Raw genomic sequence first — 22575 nt, 5'->3', positions numbered from 1 at the left:
TCATTTAAGTCATTTAAACACTCTAAGCCTCAGTTTCCTTGTCTATAAAATGAGAATATTTACCATACCCTACAACATAGGATCACTATAAGGAAAGCACTTAGTAGCTATAAAGCTCTGAAGAAATGGTTAGTATGTTTAGATATGTCAAAGTTTCTATTTAGGAAAGCTTTGACAACTGTTTCTTTAAGAATAAATCCTACCTCTGGACTTTAACAACTCTGGAAAAGAGAGAGTCAGGACATCACCCCATGATGTCATGGGTCCTCTTTCAAAACGAAAGACAAACAATGATAATCTCTATTTTAGACATCGCTGATTTCGGCCACTCTTTCCTCTTCCTCTCCCTAGTTGGTATGAATTAAAGAGACCAACAGAGATCTTCACTTACTCCATCCCTGCTTAATTGCTATATTGCCTTAGGTAAGTTGTTTAACTTTTTTGGGGGGAGTCTCAGTTTCTTTATCTGTAAAATGAAAGATGACTTCAATGGTCCTTTTCAACTTGGAAGTTATGATCCTATGCTCCTTTAACTTGGTTAAAATTCTCCAAAGCTAGGTTCATAGCCTAGCGCTTAGAGGAAGATCAGAGGCCATCTAACTCAAACCCCTCATTTCTGAGATGAAGAGAATGGAGATACAGGAAGATTAAGTGATTTGCCCAAGATCACACAGGCAATAAGTGTTAGAGGCAGGATTTGGACCAGGTTCTCTGACACACATCCAGTGCTCTAATAGAAACAACTTAGAAGGTTCTAGTTTTCCTTTGTGGTGTTTTTCATGTGAGAGCAACTGTTCAGAGACAAATGGCATTTCAGTAGTACTTTCTCTTAATTGCTTGCTGACATGTTTACTACTCTGATTTAAACAACTGGTAATCATACTAACTTTCACCATCACATGGTGACTGTATATCTTGGAGCAGTGCAATGGAGGGTAAATGTGGAAGGATCGGTGGAAGGATCTAGGGTGAAAGCCCAGCTCTACCACTTAGGAGGCACATGGACTTGGATAAGAGACTTAGCTTCTCTAGGCTCCAGTTCTCACATTAATCACATGAGGGGGTGCAACCAGATGGCCTCTAATGTCCTTTCCAGCTCTAGGTTGTAATGCTCTCTGAGAAAGAACCCTTGTAGCACGTGGGTCTTTTTGAGCACCTGTGGGAACATGGAGCCTCTTGACAACAGGTACACCTCACTTTACAAAAATAAATACATCCCAGTAAATTGGCTTCATTTTATGTTCCCATGGAAGGAATTCATCTATGGAATGAGTTGAAAAAAATTTGCAAAAAAGGTATTGAAATAGTGCTCCACCCTGACATAAGAGGTTTGATGCTGGAGACTGCTTCTAGTGGCTACTGAGAGCTGATTGTTAAATTTTCATTGTGAGCTCTTACCCCGCAAAATCATCACACATTATAGCTTGGGACTTGATTTGTTTTGCTGAATGTCTAGTCTTAATAAAGTGATGTGGAAAATATTAATAATGTACATTAAACTTAAAAGTGTGTTCTGACTACATCTCCCCACAACCCCAAGCTGATTGTTAATCATATACTGTCACGCTCCTGGAGAGAAGCATTATTCTTGGTAGTATCTATAGTTATTGGATCTGGATTTCAAAGTGGGAGGAAACTTAGATATCATCTAAGTTCAATTCCTCTCCTTGGAAACTGCAATGCCAAAGAGCTGTCTTTTGCCCAAGGTCACACAGCCAACAAATTTCAGAACCAGACCAGATGCGAGTCCTCTGCCTAAATTAGTGTTGTCATTGCCTCTACCCTAGAAGTCCTTTTGTCCTTTGTAGGACATGGTAGTATTTCTCCTCCTTTGACATTTTTTTTTCACTGTTGATTTTTTTCTTATCACCTTTTATATCTCAGGTATTTATCCCACAGCCAGGGATTTCTTGATTTGATATTCACTGCTCTGACGATTTGTTTCAGGTACTTAGTGTTTCTTAGAGCAAGACAACTAGCTGGCTCGTGTAGCAGATCGAGCACCAGGACTGCAGTCAGGAAGATCTGAGTTCAAATCCAACCTCAAATACTTTCTAGCTGTGTGACCCTGGGCAACTCACTTAACTGTTTGCCTTTGTTCTCTTATCTGTGAGACGAGTTGGAGAAGGAAGTGGCAAACCACTCCAGGATCTTTGCCAAGAAAACCCCAAACAGGGCCATGAAGAGTTGGACATGACTGAACAACAACAAAGAGCAGTCACTCCCTGGTGTTTGATGCACTTCATAGAGGCAGCTGGGTGGTGCAATGGATAGAGTCAAGTTCAAATCCCACCTCAGGCACTTACTTTGGGTAAATCACTTCACCTCTGTTTGCCTCACTTCCCTCAACTGTAAAATGGTGACAATAATAGCACCTGCCTCTTGGTCCTCCTGAGGAGCAAATGAAATAATGTTTGGGAAGTGCTTAGTGTAGTGCCTGGCTCATAGGAGGTGAAAAATAAATACCAGCTACTCTGATTGCAATTGCTATTAATGTTATCTTGATAGTTCATTATATTGAGGCTACAAGTAGAGTAAAATTAATATTCTCTTTATCACTCCTGTTACTTAAAATTCTACATTTTAAGTTTATCTGATAAAGGCAGATATATACGTATTTCTATTCCTCTCTATATCCATGTCTAGATTTATTTATTAGAAATCAGAAATATAAGAAATCATCTAACTCTCCAATGAGGAAAAAAAACCCAGTAGATAAAGAATTCCCTTTTTGGGGCTGTGATATATAGCTGGATAGACAACTCATAAAGCTTCTCCATCAGCACATATATCTAGGACACACATTGCAAATGGACAGGAAGGGAATGAGTGGGATAGATCGCCTTTGGGAAATTATGCAGTCCTTTTCGTGAACCCAAGCTTCTCTCTGAAACAAAGGCCCATCTTTTTAATACCAGTATTCTCCTGGTGCTGTTTTATGGCTGCAAGTCATGCAATAGCTCAGTTTCCTAAGAAATGAATTGAAGGTCATCCCGTAGGCAAAAGAGAGGCTCATGGTGGGCGGGTAGCCATCTGATTAAGATAGAGCCTTTTAGAATGCATTTCCATTCAAGTTTCCTCAGAGTGCATTTATATGCTGTGGAGTGATACATTTATTTCTAAACTATATCTAATGAGTATAAATTTTATAACATTCTAATAAGGGATTATGTAAGATAAACATTGTAAGGATGTCATTCCAGAAATGTATGGCTGATTTTTTTTTAAAAAAAGATAATCTATTTATATTGTAAGAATGAGGAACTGATGAACCACCTACATGCCCCATTGGCGTCCATGCAATGTCCCCACTCTACTAATGGGACCCTCCATGGAGGAAGGAGAGGACATATAGGGAGGAGAGGACATAAAGGTACAGGGATGGGCAGGGATAAATGACTTAGAATTTGTACCATTCAACACCCATGTTGATGAAGTCACAGATTAGCTGATGTAACTATTGTCATTGTTGAGTCATTTTAGTAATGTCCAACTTATTATAACCCCATTTGGGTTTTTCTTGGCAAAGATATTGAAATGGTTTGCCATTTACTTTTCTAACTCATTTTACAGATGAGAAAATGCAGGCAAACAGGGTTAAGTGACTTGTCCAGGACCACATAGCCAGTAAGTATCTGGGGCTCAATTTGAATTCAGGTCCTCCTGACTCCAGAGCCAGAATTTTATCACTGTACCACTTAGCTGTCCTGATGGAATTATTAAAATGTCATGAACACTTGCAAAGAGGCAGATTGCCTTGTTTAGAGGTAACACTGGTCAAGGAATTTAGTGATCCCAAGATTATTAAATTTAATACCCCAAAGTACCAAAGCCTATCTCAATATTACAAAAATATCTTGTTTTTCCTCTAAATTTTTATTCCAAGCTGGTTTTAAAAATTTTGAATTTGATTTGAAGTGAGCCTTAATTTTACTCTGGTCCTTGTGACCAAGATCATCTTGATGGATACTAGATGAAACGGGCAGCTGGCCCTATATGTAGAGAAAGACTAAGATGAACAAGAGAACAGTTCCAAGAGATGATGGTCAACAATGGTGACTTCTTGGTATAGTAATTATTTGTCTTCATATTTCATCTTCTCAACCACATTGTACCTCCTGGATGTTAGAGACAATGTTTTATACATCTTTGTATCCCCCTAAGTATGTTGCATATAACAGGCCCTCAATAAACATTTCTTGTAGTATGATAGGCTCTCAGGTCACTCTCTCAACCCCCACTGGCATTGGCAGGCTGGGTCCCCAAAAGGTGACTTGCCATTTGTTCCCTAAGGATTATAAGGGACCTTGAAGAAGGTAATTATCTAGTACTATAGCTCACAGTTACCTCTGCTGTGCCTCCCCCAATGTTTTTCAGTGGATATCAATTAGCCAACCAAACTTGATTAGCTTCTAAAAACAAGTATTTTGTAATACTATTATCAGTTAATATAAAACATTATTCTCCCTTCCTCCTCCAAACCACTCCCACCCCAAACCAGGAGCACACTCTTTTACAAATACATGCAGAACTAGGGAAAACATGCTCAAATGTAGACAATGTTATAGCATTCACAGCTACTAGAAGTCTTTTTTCCTGAAAGTTCTTATTTCCCCTTTGTGAGATCCTCATAAAGTTCCCCTTAAGCATGATGTAGATTTCTGTTGGACTCATGGAATCCTGAAGTTACCTTTTCTCAGCATGTCTAGCTGTCCTTGGTTCTGAATATAGACATTACTGTCAACATGTTAATGAGAAGCACAAATCCAAAAAAATGAATGAGAAATCTAAATCTAAAAGTTCATGAAGTTTACTCTGGTTCAGGGGTATATGGAAGCTTTCCTTCTCCCAGAAATTCCTTCTCAGAAGCTTGACTGAAACTGGCTTTCTTCTCTAGGTTGCCAGATAATCTGAGCTGAACTAGCTCCATCTTTTATACAAAATCCACAAGATGTGACAGAGTGTCCTCAGACAATTGCCAACCTTAAATCTCTCCCTAACTCAACAATGTCATTTCACGTTATCTAATGGCTCTCATCCTTTCACAGCTTGATTAGTAGGTTTTTAATATTTAGTTTAATATCTTTAGTTGGTTGGTTCGTGAGTTGGTAGGCCTTGATAAATTGGTTGATTCAGTAGGCCTTGTCTACCACTTGTTCATATCTAAATGATGCCTCTGATTTATTCAGTGCAACATTCTTATACTTGGATGAAACTTTTAATTGCCTACACTCCTATCTATTTTTAAAATAATTTTTGAAGGAATATCTTTTGTTTTAATATTGCTTTATTTCCTGTCATATTCATCCCCATCTCCTCCCAGAAAGTCATTCCTTTTAAAAAAGAATTTAAAAAAAGACAGGAGAAAAAAAATTCAACACAACTAATCGATATATTAAAAAGAATCAATGAAATATTCAGTGTTTCACAACTGAACCCCCTAGCACCTCTGAAAACTGTTGGGGAGAGATGTCTTCTCATATATAACTTTTCTTGGGGTCAAGATTTTTCTTCGTTATTTTGCAGTATTCATTTTCTTGTGTTTTGGGTTGTTGTTCTTTACATTTGCATTGTTGTAGTCAATGTGTACATTGTTTGTCTGGCTCTGTTTTATTCACTTTGCATCATTTCATCTGCATTCATCTTGTATGTCGTTTCTTTTAGCATAGTAATATTCTATTACACTTAGGAACTGGACTAATCTCAAGGGATACAACGATAGTAAGGAAATAGCCCTTAGCCTCAAGAAGCATACATTCTGTTGGAGGAGCTGTGGTAAAATTGGGACACTAATGCAGTTGGTAGAGTTGTGAACTAGTCCAATCATTCTGGAGAGTAATGTGGAACTATGCCCTATGGGCTTTAAAAAACCTGTGCATACCCTTTGATCCAACAATATCACCGCTAGGTCTGTATCCCAAAGAGATTTTAAGAAAAGGGATAAGTGCCTACTTGTACAAAAATATTTATAGCAGCTCTTTTTGTGGTGGCAAAGAATTAGAAATTGAGGGGAGGCTTATCCATTGGGGAATGACTGAGCAAGTTGTGGCATATGAAGGCGACAGAATACTTAGTGCACTGTAAGAAATGACAAGCCGGTAGAATTTCAGAAAAACTTGGAAAGACTTACATGAATGTATACAACGTGAAATGAACACAACCAGGAGAACAATGTACACAATAACAGCAACAGTGTATGATGGCGAATTATGAATGAGTTAGCTATTCCCTGCAATATAATGATTGAAGAAAATTCCAAAAGACTCATGAAGAAAAAATGCTATTTACATCCAGAGAAAAAACTGATGGCATCTGAATGCAGATTGAAGCATATTATTTTCATTTTATTATTTTGTGGTTTTTTTCTTTTGGTCTATTTCTTTTTTCAAAACATACTAATTTGGAAATGTTTTACATGATTGTCTATATGTAACCTGTAGCAAATTAGTTACTGTCTTAGAGAGGGGGGAGGAGGAGGAAAAACAATATTTGATACTGACGTTTTTTTAAATGGATGTTAAAATTTTTCTTTACATGTAAATTAGAAAAAAGAAAATATTATTAAAAAGCATATATTCTATTGAAATGGCATGGTGGAAAGAACAGGCATAGAAATAAGTAAGTTATACACATACACACACAAAGTAACATAAGGGAAGGGAACGCTAGCAACTTAACGGATTGTGACAGAGACTGTGTATAAGAGGTAGCATTTGAACTGAGCCCTGAAGCAGGACAGGGATTTTAAGAGGCAGAGGTAAGGAGGGGAAGTATTCCAGGCATGGGGGACAGCCTGTACACAGGCACAGGGACAGGAAATGGAATGTTGCACATGAGAAGGAACAAGTAGGACCGTTTAGCCAGACCAAATTTATATAGTGACATTCTCCCATAAAAGGATTTCTTAGCTTGAACAGTTAAAACAACAACCCAGTGGTGAAATAGGAGAGAGTACAACAGTTAGTGTGTGTTAATTTCAAGTCCTCTAAATTATTGCTCAGTCATGTCAGACTCTTCTTGACCCCATTTGGGGTTTTTTTGGCAAAGATACTGGTTTTCCATTTCCTCATTTTTACAGATGAGAAAACTGAGGCAAACAGGCTTAAGTGACTTTGCCCAGGGTCACACAGCTATTATGCCTAAAGCCAGATTTGAACTCAGGAACACTCATCTTCCTGACTCCAGGTCCAGCACTCTATCCACCTGGCTGTCCTCCAAATTGTGTCTCCAGTTTCTCTACAATTAAGTTCTAATTACCTATGCTGCTTTGTACAGTGAAAAGTAAGGAGAAAGCAACAGATCACCCCCCCCCAACCTCATATTAAACCAACAAAATGGGACTATTATTAACTCCAACTGAAGAGGGGAATTATTTTGTAAAAGTCTGAAAATCTTTTTCAAAGAAATGCAATAACTTTTAAGTAAATCTGTTACATAGTGGTCCTGCTTTAGTGAATGAAACATTCACTAACATTAGTTCACTGATTTTTTTTTTGTATGCAAACACACGCTGCTAAAGAACTAGGAAATTTTGTCCATTTATAGAAGCTTATGCTGGCCTTGAAAAATTGTTTATGCTGTTAATTTACTTAGCAAATCTTTTCCCCCCAGATAATGCAGCAGTCAACTCCAGCCCAGACTGGAAGAATTGTCACAAATTCTGGATTAGTGGAGTCTAAATGAATGACCTTTTGTAGTATTTTCAAACTGTTGCACTGTCTGAGTAGTCTGTGGGAAATATAGGGAGAAATGGGAGGTCTAGAGAATCTGTAGATTGAGTGAATACTTCTTTGAATGATGGAGAGTGGTCTGTATGTACTTTTCAAAGTGTCTGATTTCAGTTTTCCTTTCCTCAGTCCAAACTTTCAGAGTAGTCAGGCTTTTAATAGTTTATGCCTGGAAACAATCTCTCATAAACTAAATTTTCCTTACTGTCCTGTATTGCTAGCATCAGATTTGGTCCACGTGCCTGCACCAAATGTTTGGAGAACTGCTTAGATCTAAGGGAGAGTAAGACCAGTAACTCCATTTGCAAGGTGGCGAGTGTCTCCTTCCTTGGATTGACAGAGGACTTCCTGAGGGGCTGGCTGAGTGGTTTTTTTTTTTTCTTTCCAGGCAGGGTGGAAGGAATCTGTCATTAGTTGTTTCTGTGCTGCAAATATGGGCTCTTGGACAGATAATTGTTAGCATAGTAAAGTGACTTCAAAGACAGATTAAATTCTGGGACTCTGAGATCACGGTAGATGTGAGTACAGCTTTGCAGCATTTGATTAATTTTCTCCCTGGAACAATATGGAAAGTGAGGTACATCTAGCTTTCTGGCTCACATATTGACCCTATGCTCTAGCTGAAAAAAATATTGAAGTCTTAAGAAATATGTTGATTGTGCCCATATCTCTAGTGACTTTTATGTGATCTTGGCTGGGCAAGTGGCTGCTCATACAATTGAAAACATCTTTAACTGTTTGCAGAAAGCATTTGCAAACACTCTTAAGTAAGGTTACATACTTACAGCACAGCTCTAAGCCTCAATTATGGCTGTTACTGGGTAGCATTCACTGTCTCTAATAGCCTGACACCATAATAATATTATACAGTATCCTGAGATAATGAGAAGAAGTCTAACATCTGCTCACAATCAGAGAACAAAGAAAAACGGAAGGATGCCCCATACATCAGCTGGAAAATGCTGCCTTTGCTTCATTGGAGAAATCAGATGGATTTACCCAGGAAATGTGCTCTTCCATCCTGCATCAATGAACTAGCATGACAGATGAGCCCAGAATCAGCCAAGCTGGAGCCTCAGTGAAGCTGGCTTTGTCAGAAAGCATATTCGTGGGTTTCCTCCAGAAGCAAATATTCTCTTTCAGATGGTGTTGTCAGCAAGTCAGTCAACAAGCATTTGGTAAGTGTTTACCCTGAGCCAGGCACTGGGTCCAATTAGTTGATAATACATTTAGGAGTGGAGCTACCAAGAGCTTAGGTTGCTTGACAGATATTTGCTATTTCTACTCTGTGGCCCTGGAGTCAGGAAGATCAGAGTTCAATTCTGGTCTCAGATATTTGATAGCTATGTGACTCTGGGCAAGTCACTTAACCTCTGGTTGCCTCAGTTTCCTCAACTCTAAAATTGGGATAATACTAGCACTTACATCTCAGTGATAATATTTGTAAAGCACTTAGTGCAATGTATGACAGTAGGTGCTATTTAAATACTTACTTCCATTCCCATATCCTCCCTCCTGCCACTGCCAATGCCATCCTTAGAGTTCACATATTATGGTTGGTACCTTCTTCCTACCTGTCCCCTTACTACATTTCCTCCCTCTACTGAGGGATGATGTAAGCCTCAGAACATAGCTCATTTGGACATCTAGCCAACTGTTACTCTAGACGACTCTCTGGTTTGCTGGAAACTTAACTAAGGCAGAACTAGTTTCTGGTCCTCTCCATCCCCTGATATTATGCACGGAGCAACTGAACACCAGAAAGAGACCCACAATCCTAGGTTCACAGAAGACATATGTAGCTCAGGTGAGGGGCAGGTCATATACATTTCACATCACCAGGAATCAAGGACTTCTCCAGAGGGAAGTGAGTGAGCAGATTCTCTTAAGGACGCTAATTCTTACAATAAGCTCTTCTCCAAATTAAGCTGCAAACTGAAATAACCCTTAGCATCCCAAGGCTGGTCTAATGCTTGGATTGTTAGAAAAGATAGGGACCCATATTTTCTTACAGATTATGCCAAATTATGACATGGCTTAAATAATCACAGATGACATTTATTTAGCCCTTGTCCTACATGCTTAATTCATATTTGTAACAATACGCTGTGGGTATTCTATCCATTTTACAGATGAGAAAATTGAGATTCAAAGAAGTCATGACCCATCACTCATTACATGTGCTATTGAGCACTAGAGGCAAGAGCTAATTTCAGGTGTCTCTCACTTCCAGGTCAGCCACTCCTTCCCACTATGCTGTACTGCCTTTCAAATAAAGGAATCTACTATCCTATCACTGTTACCCTTAATAGCAACAGCTATTAAAGCAAGGTGGCAGAGTAGACACACAGATAGCTTCAGAACTAGGAAGATCTGGGTTCACTTCCTATCTGACACATACCTGCTGTGTGAAATTGACCAGTCACTTGATCTCTCAGTCATCTCAGTAACTATCAGAACTAAAGGTTATAGAGAGATTTATGTCCTGCTTTGTCAGAGGAAATTTCCTAACCCAGTATTTCTCTGTACTAATGAAATCACAGGTAGACTCCAATCTGTATTGTCTGAAATCAAAGAACACTTAGAATGTCAGGGTCAACCGAACCAATGTCAGTTGGCTTAGGCTGACATCTCAGCTGGGGATTAAGTCCTGTCTGGTGCTGACCAAATTATGCTTCAGTGTTATGCTTTAGGTGAGATAGGATTAATAGAAGTCCTGCTCAAATTTGAGCATTGAGACCACTTGGAAGGGGTTGGCAGTGATGTCATCTTAGCCTCAGGACCTTTGACTCCAATATGCTATTTTCCATATTCACTAAGGAAAAATCAGAAGATCAGATGTGAAATAATTTACTAATAGTGGTAAATAAAGCAAATCAGTGTCCAAATGGAAAAAATGAATAAAAGACATGATATATATTAAAATAATAGATAATTCATTATTATATAGCATTAAATATATAATATCAATATCATAGGAACATATTCTATTTATATTATATATCCCAAAATATCATACACGCTATTGTATTCCATGTCATATATAGTGGCATAATATATTGAAATGTATCTTATGATGTAATAAAAAAATTAAAAAACCCACAGTATCAGTTAGCACTGTGTGCAATCTCCATAGTGTCTTGATGCTTCATCACAACATGGAGGTGATACTGGGTACTCCTTCAAAGGCTATATTAATAGAACACAAACTCTGATGGATTCAGCCACCTTGGAAAGGCTTGCAGATGGTTCTGAGAACAGATTTTTGCCCATTCTCCAAGCCTAATTTATGAAGAGACAGAAAGACCCATTACCAGTAAACTTGGTACTTAGTGATGGATTCTTTGGCCAGGGCAGTCCAGGAGACAAATAAAAATACAAAATGACTCTAAGTCCTGTGAAGTCCTCTTCTGCTTTTGCAGTGATCGTGGGGGCAAGTGGCAAAAAGGGGGTTCTAAGAATTATCTATTCACTTGGCTTTTGGTAGTCTTACGTGTGAGTTCCTTGTCCAATGACCAATCAGTGGACATACTACTGAAGGTATCGAATCATATCAAGCTTCACATTTTTATCACAATGAAATCAAAATATAGTAAAGAGTTGTAGCTAAAGTTGTTCTAAGAGGACTTTGCTGCCATTAATAAATTGCCTTCTTACCCTAGAACGGCCTTCTGCCAGCCCCATCCTAATGTCCCATTCTGGTCCCCTTCCCCATTAGTAAGTTCTTTTCAGGGCCTCCATTTTGGAGAAGAGCCCAGTCTGTTCTTGTTTCATTCCCCTCCAGATCTCAACTGCCTTCTCACTCTGAGTGCCTGGGTCCTTCTCACTCTGTTGGCCCCCTTCTTCCATTGGTTAGTTCTTTTTTGGAGGTCCTCCATTTGGGAATGGTCCTAGGCTGGTCATGCCTCATCCCTCTGTGAAGAAGCCATGCTTCTTACTCCTCTACTGACTTTCCCACCATGCCCCCATGAGGATACCCTTTTTCCTTCTTCACATTCCTTTCATGTGTTGTTCTTTCTCCATTAGAATGTCAGCTTTTTGAGAACAATGACTGTCTTTCTGTCTGATTTTGTATCCCCAGCACTTAGCATGGTGGCAGACATGTAGAAAGTGCTTAATAAATGCTTGTTGATTGTTTGCTAAATATAAGGATGACCCATAGATTCTCTTTAGACAGACAAAATCAAAGAACTGACTGAGTGAGTTCTACCAAACAATGAAAGGCAACAAGAAACATCACTTCATGGGGTATTTGGTCACCTTTTTGGCTGTGTTTATGGCAAGTATTTGCAGAAGGACACCCTGAAAGTATTTGCAACTTAAGGACCAGTATATGTTGCAGAAGATGAAGAGATGGAGAAAGTAAGCCCCTCCAAATTAAATCAGCATATTCTTTGATACATAGTACTTTTCAATGTAAAGATGAGAATAGACCAAGATGAGAAAAATTTTCTTGTGCAAAAACATTCTAGCATTTCTTTTTTACGTAATTTGTCTTTGACCTTTTGGGGATATATACCTAATAGCAGTATTGTTGGATCAAAGTTTAGTGACTTTTGCGTATAGTTTCTAATTGTTTTCTAGAAACATTGGGTTACTTCACATCTCTACCACCAACGAATTAATAAGTCTTTCTTCATACAGCCCCTTCAACAATAAGCATTGTCATTTTTCGTTATTTTTGCCAATATATTGTCCTTAGCATTGTTTTAATTTGAATTTCTCTTGTTATTAGTGGTCTGGAGCACTTTTTTTCATATCATTGTTAATAGCTTGCATTTTGAACTACCTGTTTATCCTTTGAATGGCTTTTATTAATATTATTATGTGTGTGTATATGGCACTGAATGGCTCTTATTAATATGTGTCTACATACACATATACGCATATATGAAAGGTTAAGTAATTTGCCAAGGGTCATACAATCAGTATATCCCAGAGTCAGGACTTGAAACTGTGTTTTTCTGATACCATTGCCAGCTCTCTACCCATTATACCAACTTGTTTCTCCCTATGGATCACAATTTCCTATGTACACTGAATTTTGGACTTTTATCAGAGGTATTTGCTGTGAAGATTTTCCCCCTAGGATATGAAAAAGGCAAATCTTTCCCTCCTCTATTTTTAAATTAAATGACTATATTTGAATCATGTATACATTTTGAGGTTATTGTGGTAGGTGGTGGTCTAAACTTAATTTATGCCAGTCTGAAATGCTTTTTATTTCCTGTCCTTCCCTGCCCCCAGTCCTATGCTCTTTCAGACTTCCTTTATTTTTTGTCAAGAACACGCCATTCTTCAAGTCATTCAGGTTCTCAACCTGACAGCTATCTTTTTTTTCCTCATTCCCCCTCATCCCACATATTGGATTAGTTGCCAAGTCTTGTCAGTTCTAGCTCTCTGACACCACTTTAGTCTATTTCCTTCCCTTCATTCACAGTCAACACCCTTGCTCTGGCCTTCATCACCTTCACTGTTGGTCTCCTAATTGTTCTCCCTGCTTTGTCTCTCCCTTCTCCAATATATCCTCCATACCAATGCCTAAGAGACAGGTCTGACCATGTGGTTTCCTTAGTCAATAAACACAAGTGACTTCCTATTACTTCAAGGATGAAAACAAATTCATCTGTTTCATCTAACTTACAACCTGGCTAAATCCATTTTTTCCAGCCTTTTTCCCTTCCATTTATTCCTCTCCCCACACTCTCTTCAACCAAACTCAGTATTTAGCCATTTACCATCTTGACAGATGACCTCCCTTCTCTGTATTTTTGCACAGCCTATCTATCTGAAAAAGCCCTCCTTCCTCATCTTTGCCTTTTAGAATTTCTACTTTCCTTCAAAGTTTAGCTTGAGCATGACTTTCCATAGGAACCCTTTCCTGACCCCCAGAGATACTAATGCTTTACCTTTAAAAAACCACAATGCATTTATTTTGAATATACTTTGTTATGTAAATATCTCCCCAGTAATAAGTCAGCTCCTTTAGGGCAGGGAATCTTTATTTTTGTCTTTTATCTTCAGAACCTGAAAAAGTGCTTGGAACATAATAGATATTTGATAAGTGCGTGTTAATTGATTGGAAATATAAGTAGGAAGCAGATGGTGGACATTTTTAAGTGCCAATTTAAGCAATTGGGAACCATGAAAATTTGTGATTATGAGAAAAGAGTACACTGGTGAGTAAATAGAAGGCTATTAAAATAGTCTAGGCCAGAAGTGATAAATATCTGAGAGGCATCAGCTCTGTGAGTCCAGAAGAGTGAGTGGGTATCAAATATATTATGAAGGTGGAATCAACAGGATTTAGCAATTAATTGCATGCAGATAGTTAAGGAAGCAAAAGAGTCAAAGATATCTCTAAGATTTTGAACCTAGAGGGATAATAGTGTTATTAACAGAAACAGGAAAACAAGACAGTGTCTAGGGGAAAGATTATGACTTTATCTTCAACCAAATTCATCCGATCGATGTGTCCTTGGTACATCCAGTTGGGGGTGTTCATTATGAATCTGGAAATGTGGACTTCTGAGTCATCAGGATTAGAGGAAAAGATTTTGAAGTCATCTAGATGCAGGTTATAACTGAAACAAAAGTAGCCATGGGATCACCAAGGAAGAGAGCGTGGAGAAAGAAGGGAAGAATGATGAAGGCAGAACCTTGGAAGACATCTATACCACAACAGTGGGTAAAGAAGATGACACTTGAAGGAGGGGGAGAAAGTACAGTCAACAGGCAGAAGGAAAACAAGGGAGACCACTGTCACAGAAGCCAAGGGAGAAAAAAGTACCAAGAAAGGGTTGATCAGTGGTTTTAAATGCTTCATAAAGGAAAAAAAGAGATGAGGACTGAAAGGAAAAAAGATCAGAATATTTGGTCATTGGGGATCATCAATATCATTAGGAGAGGATCGTTTCAGCAGAATTGTGACATTGAAAGCCAGATTGCAGGGGGCCTAGAAATGAATGGGTATTGAGGAAATGGAACAAGTGTAAGTTTGGCAGAGAAGGGCAAGAGAGAAAAAGAACTTGAGAGGGTGGTAGTAGTCAGGGATGGTTTTATTATATTTTTAAAGAGCAGACAAGAACTAAATATGTATGTAGTCAGAGGGGAATAAGATGGAGGGAGAGACAGATTAAAGATTAAAGACAGAAATAAGGGGGGAAGAAGGAGAGAGAGGGAGAAGAGAGGAAGAGAGAGAGAAGGGGAAAGGGGAGAGAGAAGGTGAAAGGGAGGAAGAGAGAGGGAGGGAAGGAGAAAGAGAGAGAGAAGAGAAGAAGAGAGAGAGAAGGGGAAAGGGGAGAGAGGTGGAAGGGAGGAAGAGAGAGAGAGAGAGAGAGACAGAGAGAGAGAGAGAGAGAGAGAGACAGAGAGAGAGAGACAGAGAGACAGAGAGACAGAGAGACAGAGAGAGAGACAGAGAAATTCAGAGACAGAGAGACAGAGATAGAGACAGAGAGAATAGCTAGCAACAAAGAATCCATTTCTCATGTTTCTGATTCAGAAAGAATTCTTCTTTGCTAAATGTGCTCTGGGAAAAGTTTATTGAGTGACTGATTCATAAGAGAAATGAAAGTAATTGACTTGTAGCTGGTGCTAACATTGATCAAAGGAAATCTAGTCTAAGAGAATTTGTTTTCCTTTACATGTGGTCAATTGGTTGATATCATCAGAAAGTGGTGGATGAGACTTCAGATTGCCTGGGACATGGTGGCATAAGTTTCAATTATAAAAATCCATATAAAATTTTAGAAAAATCTCCTTAATTGTTGATATTCTAGTTGGATTAGGCATCACAGCATAGGAAGAAACACCCCGGGCTTGGAATGTTCTGATTCTCTAACCACCCTCTCTAGTGTTGTTGCTGGTGGCACATGGAAAATAAAGGCAGAAATGTGGCCAGGCAGGAGTAAGACATTGACCTTGCTCTCTGGGCTTGGTTTTCATGATCGATCACATTCATTCAAATGGCAAAATTTCAAGGATTTGGGGGACTGGGAAAATTTTTCTTTTGGTCAGACTCAAATAGAGACTCAAATAGTTCTGTGGGTTTTTTTGAGGGGAGCTCCACCCCCACCTCTGAGATGGAATTAGAGACATAGGATTCCCATAAGGGAATTAAGTAGGAGTTGTAAAGATTTTCTGATTTTAAGTCAGATAGAAGCTCAGAATGGAGACTGTTCCTGATTAGCCATAATAACTACAGTTGTTACTTAGTTGGCAGAACTGTCTATGTTCCAAAAGAGGTTAGCCCCCATATGCATGGAAGGGGTTTTTGTTTTGGATAGTAAAAGCCTCTTATAGCCAAGGATCTGAGAACAGACAGACTCATCTCGTATAGGAGAGCATTACTTTGAACAGGTTGTCCCCTCATACCTGGAATGTACCTAGGTGACTATACATAGGGTATTTAATAAATCTTTGTTGATTGAAATACAGGCTGCACAAATGGCTATGTGTGTGTTGTTCAAGAACAAGATGAGTTTAGTTTAGAGCTGTTCATCACCAGAAAATTAAATTAGCTCTAATACACTTCTCTATTTCTGTCTCTCTGTCTGTCTTTGTCTCTGTCTCTGTCTGTCTCTGTCTGTCTGTTTCTCTCTGTCTGTCTGTCTGTGTGTGTCTCTGTCTTGGGCCTTTGCAAATCAAACCATTAACCAAAATGTGGAAGACTGTGCTGTCAAGGGACAGGGTACCCATACTAACAAAACCATAGTACATCAAAGGATTGGGGTATCCTAAACAGGACACAAAATCTCTATACCTTGTCCAACCCATGAAAAGGGGGTGATTCAATTTCTATTAGAACACGTTCGATAATGGCAAATTTATTACCTCTCTATGTTATTCCTCATTGAGCAGAGACATTCCAAAGTACACATTCCTTTCAAGAAAGCATAACATTTTGAGGAGGGAAAAGTCATGTTTTCTGAAATTTAAATGAATAAAGATGGCAAGAATGACAGGTGGAGTAATTTTCCTTTTTTAAATTATGAACTTAACAAACATCATCAAAAACATTTCAATATACTTAGAAGAACAGAAAAAGGAAATTCTCTGTAAGAGTGAACTTCTTTTACATAAACTTTGTTTTTCAAAAGTACATATTAAAATGAACACGATTGTAACAGAAGTGCCCTACTTGTTTGTTTATGTCACTTTCTGAGATTTCTCCTGCTTTTCTCTCATTATTTTTAAATGTTTCACCACTATTTTATTCTTTTTTTGCATCCCATCATTACTTATTAATTGTACATTTTCCCTGCTCTACAAATAAATGCCCTTCTTTGTAACAAACGATAGAGTCAAACAAAAGAATTGACAATCTCTGAAAATGAACATCTCATTCTAAACCTCTTTGCTAAGAGGCAGGAGACATGCTTCATTATCAGTCTTCTGAAGTCATGGATTGACTAGAATTCTTCAAAGTTGTTGTCCTTTGCATTATTATAGTCATTGAATAATTTTTTCTTCTGGTTATGTTCACTTTACATCAGTTAGTACAAATCTCAGGATTTTCTGAATACATAATGTTAATCAATTCTTATAACACAATAATTTTCCATTACATTCTCATAGAGCATAATTCTTTCAACGCTTCTCCAATTCATGAGCACATACTTTGTTTCCAATTCTTTGATACCACAAAGAGTGTTGCTATGTGTATTTTGGCACATGTGGGTCCTTTTCATCTATCTTCAAACTTTTGGGGGCATATACTGAGTAGTGGTATTGTTGACTATCCTATAGTCAGTCAGGTGACTTTGTGGCATAATTCCTAATTGCTTTGCAGAATGGTTTGACCAATTTATGCCTCCACCACTGGTTCATTAGAATTACTGTCTTTCCACAGCCCTACCAACAATTTCTCTTTATCTCTTTTGACATACCCTTTCCTAAAACAAAGAGAGTATCAATTTGATTACAGTTCTAAGAGGAAAAAGTGAAAATTAGCTGAGGAGTGGGGGTGGTGGGTGGGTAGGAAGGAGCTAACTGACCTAAGTGGATGACTTGATTGTATGTGAAACATGGTCTGATGATCTGAGATCTAAGAGTGTAAAACAATATCTCTCCAGTGGTTAGTGTTCCAGCTCTCCTTTTCTTGTTTCCCATGAAACTGGGCTTACTTGAAGAGAATTTATACTTCTGTTGAGGAAACAATTCTTAGGCTCTGATGGGAGATAAAGCATTCATGAATGTAAATTTCCTGTATATTCAGCATTTCCCATGTGCCAGGATGTGAATTTGTTTGATTCACATTCACCCGATCTTTCTCATATACCTGGAGGGTTCTATAAACCACTGAGTCAGTTTCTAGTGGTTTTTACTGAGAACCTGACTCATAGACTTCTCACTTGGAGAACTGGCCCTAGGGCCCAGGATGAACCCAACAGGCCATTAGTAATACCAGTAGTGTGAAAGGGCTAAACTGTGGAAGTAGAGACCTTTGTGTTTCCCTTAGTCTCAGAACTAGTAACAAGGAACAGATTCTGACTAGGAAAAACTCTCCCTTTGATGGATGTCCAGAACTTAAATGGAATGCCTCAATCCCCTGTGACTTCCAGACCAAAACACCATGGTCACCCACTCCCCTCTAGATGTTGAGTCATGATGAGAATATGGAACATATGTAAATATTCTGTGACTGGTTCCAGTCTGCTAACCATAGGATTAGGAAAGAGATACCTTCCAAAAGGTCTGAATCAGCCTCAGTTTAGGCTCCTAGGCCATTTTGTCTTTAGGTATTTGCTGATGGTTTGGTCCTTTGGTGAATGGAGAAAATGGTGGTTTCAAGAAAGAATCCTTGGGCATTCTCCTTGAGACCATATGGCCTGATGAAAATGACCCTTGGTCCCTGCCCTCTGTCATTGTTTTTCAGGTCTAGGTGAAGAAATCACAGAGGGTTTTTCAGTCATTTCAGCATCAAGAAGTAATCTTCAGATTGATTTTTCAGGGACCATTCCAGGTGTAGCCAAGACAAGGATTCATTTAGCATTAATGCTACATTTAGATGCAAATTGAGTGGGGTCAATGTTATGTGAGAACTGGGCCAAGGGTATGCTCCCAAGGCATAGGGGAGAAATATTTTGATTTTTGTTCCTGTCATATCTTTGAAGTAAATATTCATTTGTAAAATTGAATTGCTATTAAGTGGTTAAATGGATTTAGGGCGCCATTTATTGACACCTAATAGTGAGAGAAAGCAGCCTGTGGGGCCTTGTGTAACAAAGATGAGACATGTTCCCCACACACCCATCTCCCAACTGTTCATGGTACCTAGGACCCTGAAGAAGATGTATAGCTAACCTTGCTCTGAATAATGAACCAGAATATACTTGCTACGTTTGCTTTTTTTTGTATTTGTAACCTGTGTTTAGTACAGTGCCTACCACACAGTAAGTACTAAATACATGCTTTTTAATTCATTTAATTCTTTTTATTCATTCATTCATAATTATCAACTAGATAATAATCAATGATCAACCATTGAGGAGATGTTTGATTTGGTATTGGTTGGATTGGATGCCCTCTGAGATTCTTTCTAACTCTGATTTTGTGACAGTAGTGATTCCACAAGCCACACCTGGAGGCCAGTCTCATTGTTTCACAGTCATGCCATGTAATAAGCAACTCTTCTTTTTTCCTCAGTAGCAGCAAAGATTTCTTGTCCCCAGGCTCTGGCCTTCTTTTCTTTTTTCTTCTTACCAATGTACTAACATGATAAAATTTCGGGACTTAAGGGTGGGGAAAATATCATCACACATCAATAAGATTATTTCATGTATTTAACTGTCCTTGCCGGAAGTTTTGGCACACCAAAATATTGCTAAGAAAAACCAAGTTTATCTTGAGGAAAAAAGGATAACTGAGTTCAGCTTCTTACTACTTTGCCAGGTTCAATATACAATGTTCTTCTGTCCTTAATATCAAGTGTCCTTGATAAAGACAGCAATCATCAATTAAACCAACAGTGTCACGTTTCTGTAGGGGTTCTGCAAAGTACTCCCCTCATTAAAAACTCTGCAACATAGTAAAGTCACTACTCCTATTTTCAAATGAAAAACTGAGGCTCAGGAGGTTGAGTGACTTTCCCAGAGGCCCACAGCTGGGATCACAGAATTCCATCATTAGAAGGGACCTCAGCAGCCATGTAGTCCAAGTTCTAGCTGAAAAGGCATCTCGCCTACAAGCATTCCAACCCAAGTCTTCTATATTCAGATCTAACATTCCTTCACTTCCTCTATATTGCCTCTATAACATGTGAACAACTCAGTTGGTCAATAGCAGAATCAGGAATGAAATCCACATGGGAACTATTCAAGTAATAGGCAATTTGAGAATGCTGGTCAAGCCACTGCTGATTCCAAGTCCCCTGTTCTTTCTATTATGCCCCTCTGTGTCCCTTAGGAAACAAAACACTAAGCTGAGACAAGAACTATCAGTCTGGTCAGAGACTTTGAAGTTGTTCATTAATGAACATTAGTGATAAAAATTCCAGTCACTAAACCTCAGAGTTGGAAGGAGCTTCAGGGACCATTGAGATCAACTGGTATCTAAACAAAAACCCTCACTGCAACACATTAGACACAATGTCCAACTTTTCCCTGAAGTCCTCCAGGGACTTCATTACTTCTCAAGGCAGTCAATTCTACCTCTGAATAGCTCTAACTGTTAAAAAGTTTGTTTTCTTTATCTCCAAGTTTATTCCCATTATTTATTTATTTTTGAAGACTGCATCTCCCTACCTCACTCAGACTGGAAGTACATTGGCCACTTCTGGGCTCAAATCCACCACTGACTGATTGGCATGGAAGCTTTGACCTCTGTTTCTGATCTGGGCCAGTTTGTCTCTCCTTAGGCAGCCTGGTCAACCCTTACCCATCCCAGAGGAGTTCCTGTCTCCTGGTTATTGGAATTGGTCTTAGCATGGACACCAAATTGGTTTAGTCTTAATTCACCTCAGAGCTCTCGATGGGCTCAAACACTCCAATAGCCTCAGCTTCCCTGGTAGCAAGGACTATGGGAATGCTACCATACCACGCTCTTACCCTCAGTTCATCCTCTTGCTCCTCATTCTATTCTCTGCGGTCAAGTGGAACAAATTTACTTTCTCTGTCATATCTTTGAAGAGAGTTTTTATGTCCCTTCCAAAAATGTTCTGGGCTAAATACATCTTCTTGTCTGTAATGTCAATTAGACAGGTAAAGATCATCCCCACCCATTGATGGGCCTGCCCATTAAGGGAAGCTTGATTAGGAGAGGTCTCTGGCCTCTGGCTCTGAAAAGTGTATACATACACTGAAGTAAGGTTTTACTTTGGGCCTTACTCATTGGAAGTGTTTGTTTGGCCAGATGAGACTCTGGGTAGCTGCTAAGGAGCCCCCCTGGCTTTGAAAACCCAGATGTTGGTGCTTCTCTCTCTGGTAACTATGTATGTACGGTCAGACAGTTGGATCAGCCTATTGATTTGTATTGCTTATGGTCAGAAAGTTGGAAACCCTATCTGTTGATCTTTATTTCTCTGTTTGTATTTTCTCTGAAGTTCAGGTGCTGGCTTTCCCCCCAGAACTAAGTGAATGACATGTGTGCTTGATTAAAGTAGATTGTTAACCCCTCAAAAGTTGCTTCCCTTTTAGAAAAGCAGATCTAAGAACCTGTACAGCAGGTCCTCCTATATATGTTGGTTCTTGTTGATACGTTATCTCAGTTGGTCCTCAGCTGACATGGTTTTCACATTCTTCTTAGGCTATCAATGCCTAATTATATATAGGATGGTGATAAGAAATATTTAATGCTTGATCCATGTAGCTCCCAAAATATTCTCTTCTTCAGTTAATTTCCTTCATATGGGGGATTATAAAGGCAGTAGAAATTCTATCTTTTCCCTAAGGAACAGGAAAAAAAGCAATTTGGATACTGAGGGCCCAGGGCCATTTGGGAGGCATCATGGGAAAAAATAAAGACAGATAAATTCTTTTTCTCCAAGTACAGAAAGTAGATACAGAGAGAGAATCTCTAACCTCCAAATATAGAGGTCATAGGCTTATAGAAGTTTGAATTGGGAGGTCTGTTAAAGGAGATTTAGTCTGACCCTATTATTTTATACATTAACAAATTGAGGTCCTGTCAGTGAATATATGACTTGCATATGATTTTCCTGTTAGTAGGTAGCAGAGTCAGGATTCTGACCAGGACTCTGGACTCCAAATCCATGGTTCTTTAGGAACTCTAAAGAGTCATCGACCTAGCCCTTTATTCAACAGCAAATTAAACATTCTCTTTTTGGAAACCCCTTCCTAGGTGCCTTCGGTGAGGAGATGGAGGAGAATGACATAAAGTATAGATAAGACATTTCTTGCCTTTATTCATTTGATAGTCTAATAGGGGTGTAGAACACAGATAGGATCAGAGATTTAGAGTTGGAATGAATTAGGGTTACTATAGACCCAAAGCTAGGAGGGAGCCCAGAGACTATGTCTGAACCCCTTCTTATCCCTTTTTATTTTTTTAACATATGAGAAAACAGAGGCAAAGAGAGATGAAATGATTTGTCCAGGGTCACAAAGTTAGCAAATGTCTAAGGCAGAATTTGAACCTACATCTTCCTGACTCCATGTCCTGTGCTCTATTGACTATATCATCTTGCCAAGTAGCTAGGTGGCGCCATAGGGCATAGAGTGGCAGGCCTGAAGATTCATCTCCCTGAGTTCAAATCAGGCCTCAGACATTTAAGACCTCAGCCTAAGTGAGTATCTGAGTTTATATTCTGATATGGAAAGACAATATTTGTAACTCTTGAAACTTTTCTCAACATCTGGGTAGTTGGTGGGATTACACACACACACAC

At 38.8% G+C, this 22575-nt stretch overlaps 1 long non-coding RNA gene and 1 pseudogene across 2 annotated transcripts in view; one reads left to right on the top strand and one right to left on the bottom strand.

Annotated features, from left to right (window-relative positions):
• The first annotated feature begins 251 nt into the window (after nt 1-251).
• The window catches only part of LOC140501812 (uncharacterized), a 61803-nt gene continuing 39479 nt past the window's right edge, over nt 252-22575 (top strand). The window contains exons 1-2 of one of the 2 annotated variants that reach the window (XR_011966364.1): nt 319-423; nt 3574-3627. This is a non-coding gene — a long non-coding RNA (uncharacterized lncRNA). Of the gene's footprint in view, nt 424-3573; nt 3628-22575 lie in introns of both variants that reach the window. The other variant, XR_011966366.1, reaches the window with a different exon arrangement.
• The window catches only part of LOC140498774 (isocitrate dehydrogenase [NAD] subunit alpha, mitochondrial-like), a 34824-nt pseudogene continuing 26853 nt past the window's right edge, over nt 14605-22575 (bottom strand).

Source organism: Notamacropus eugenii, chromosome 4, assembly GCF_028372415.1.
Source record: "Notamacropus eugenii isolate mMacEug1 chromosome 4, mMacEug1.pri_v2, whole genome shotgun sequence".
Lineage (NCBI taxonomy): Eukaryota > Metazoa > Chordata > Mammalia > Diprotodontia > Macropodidae > Notamacropus > Notamacropus eugenii.
This window is presented reverse-complemented; position numbering and strand designations above follow the sequence as displayed.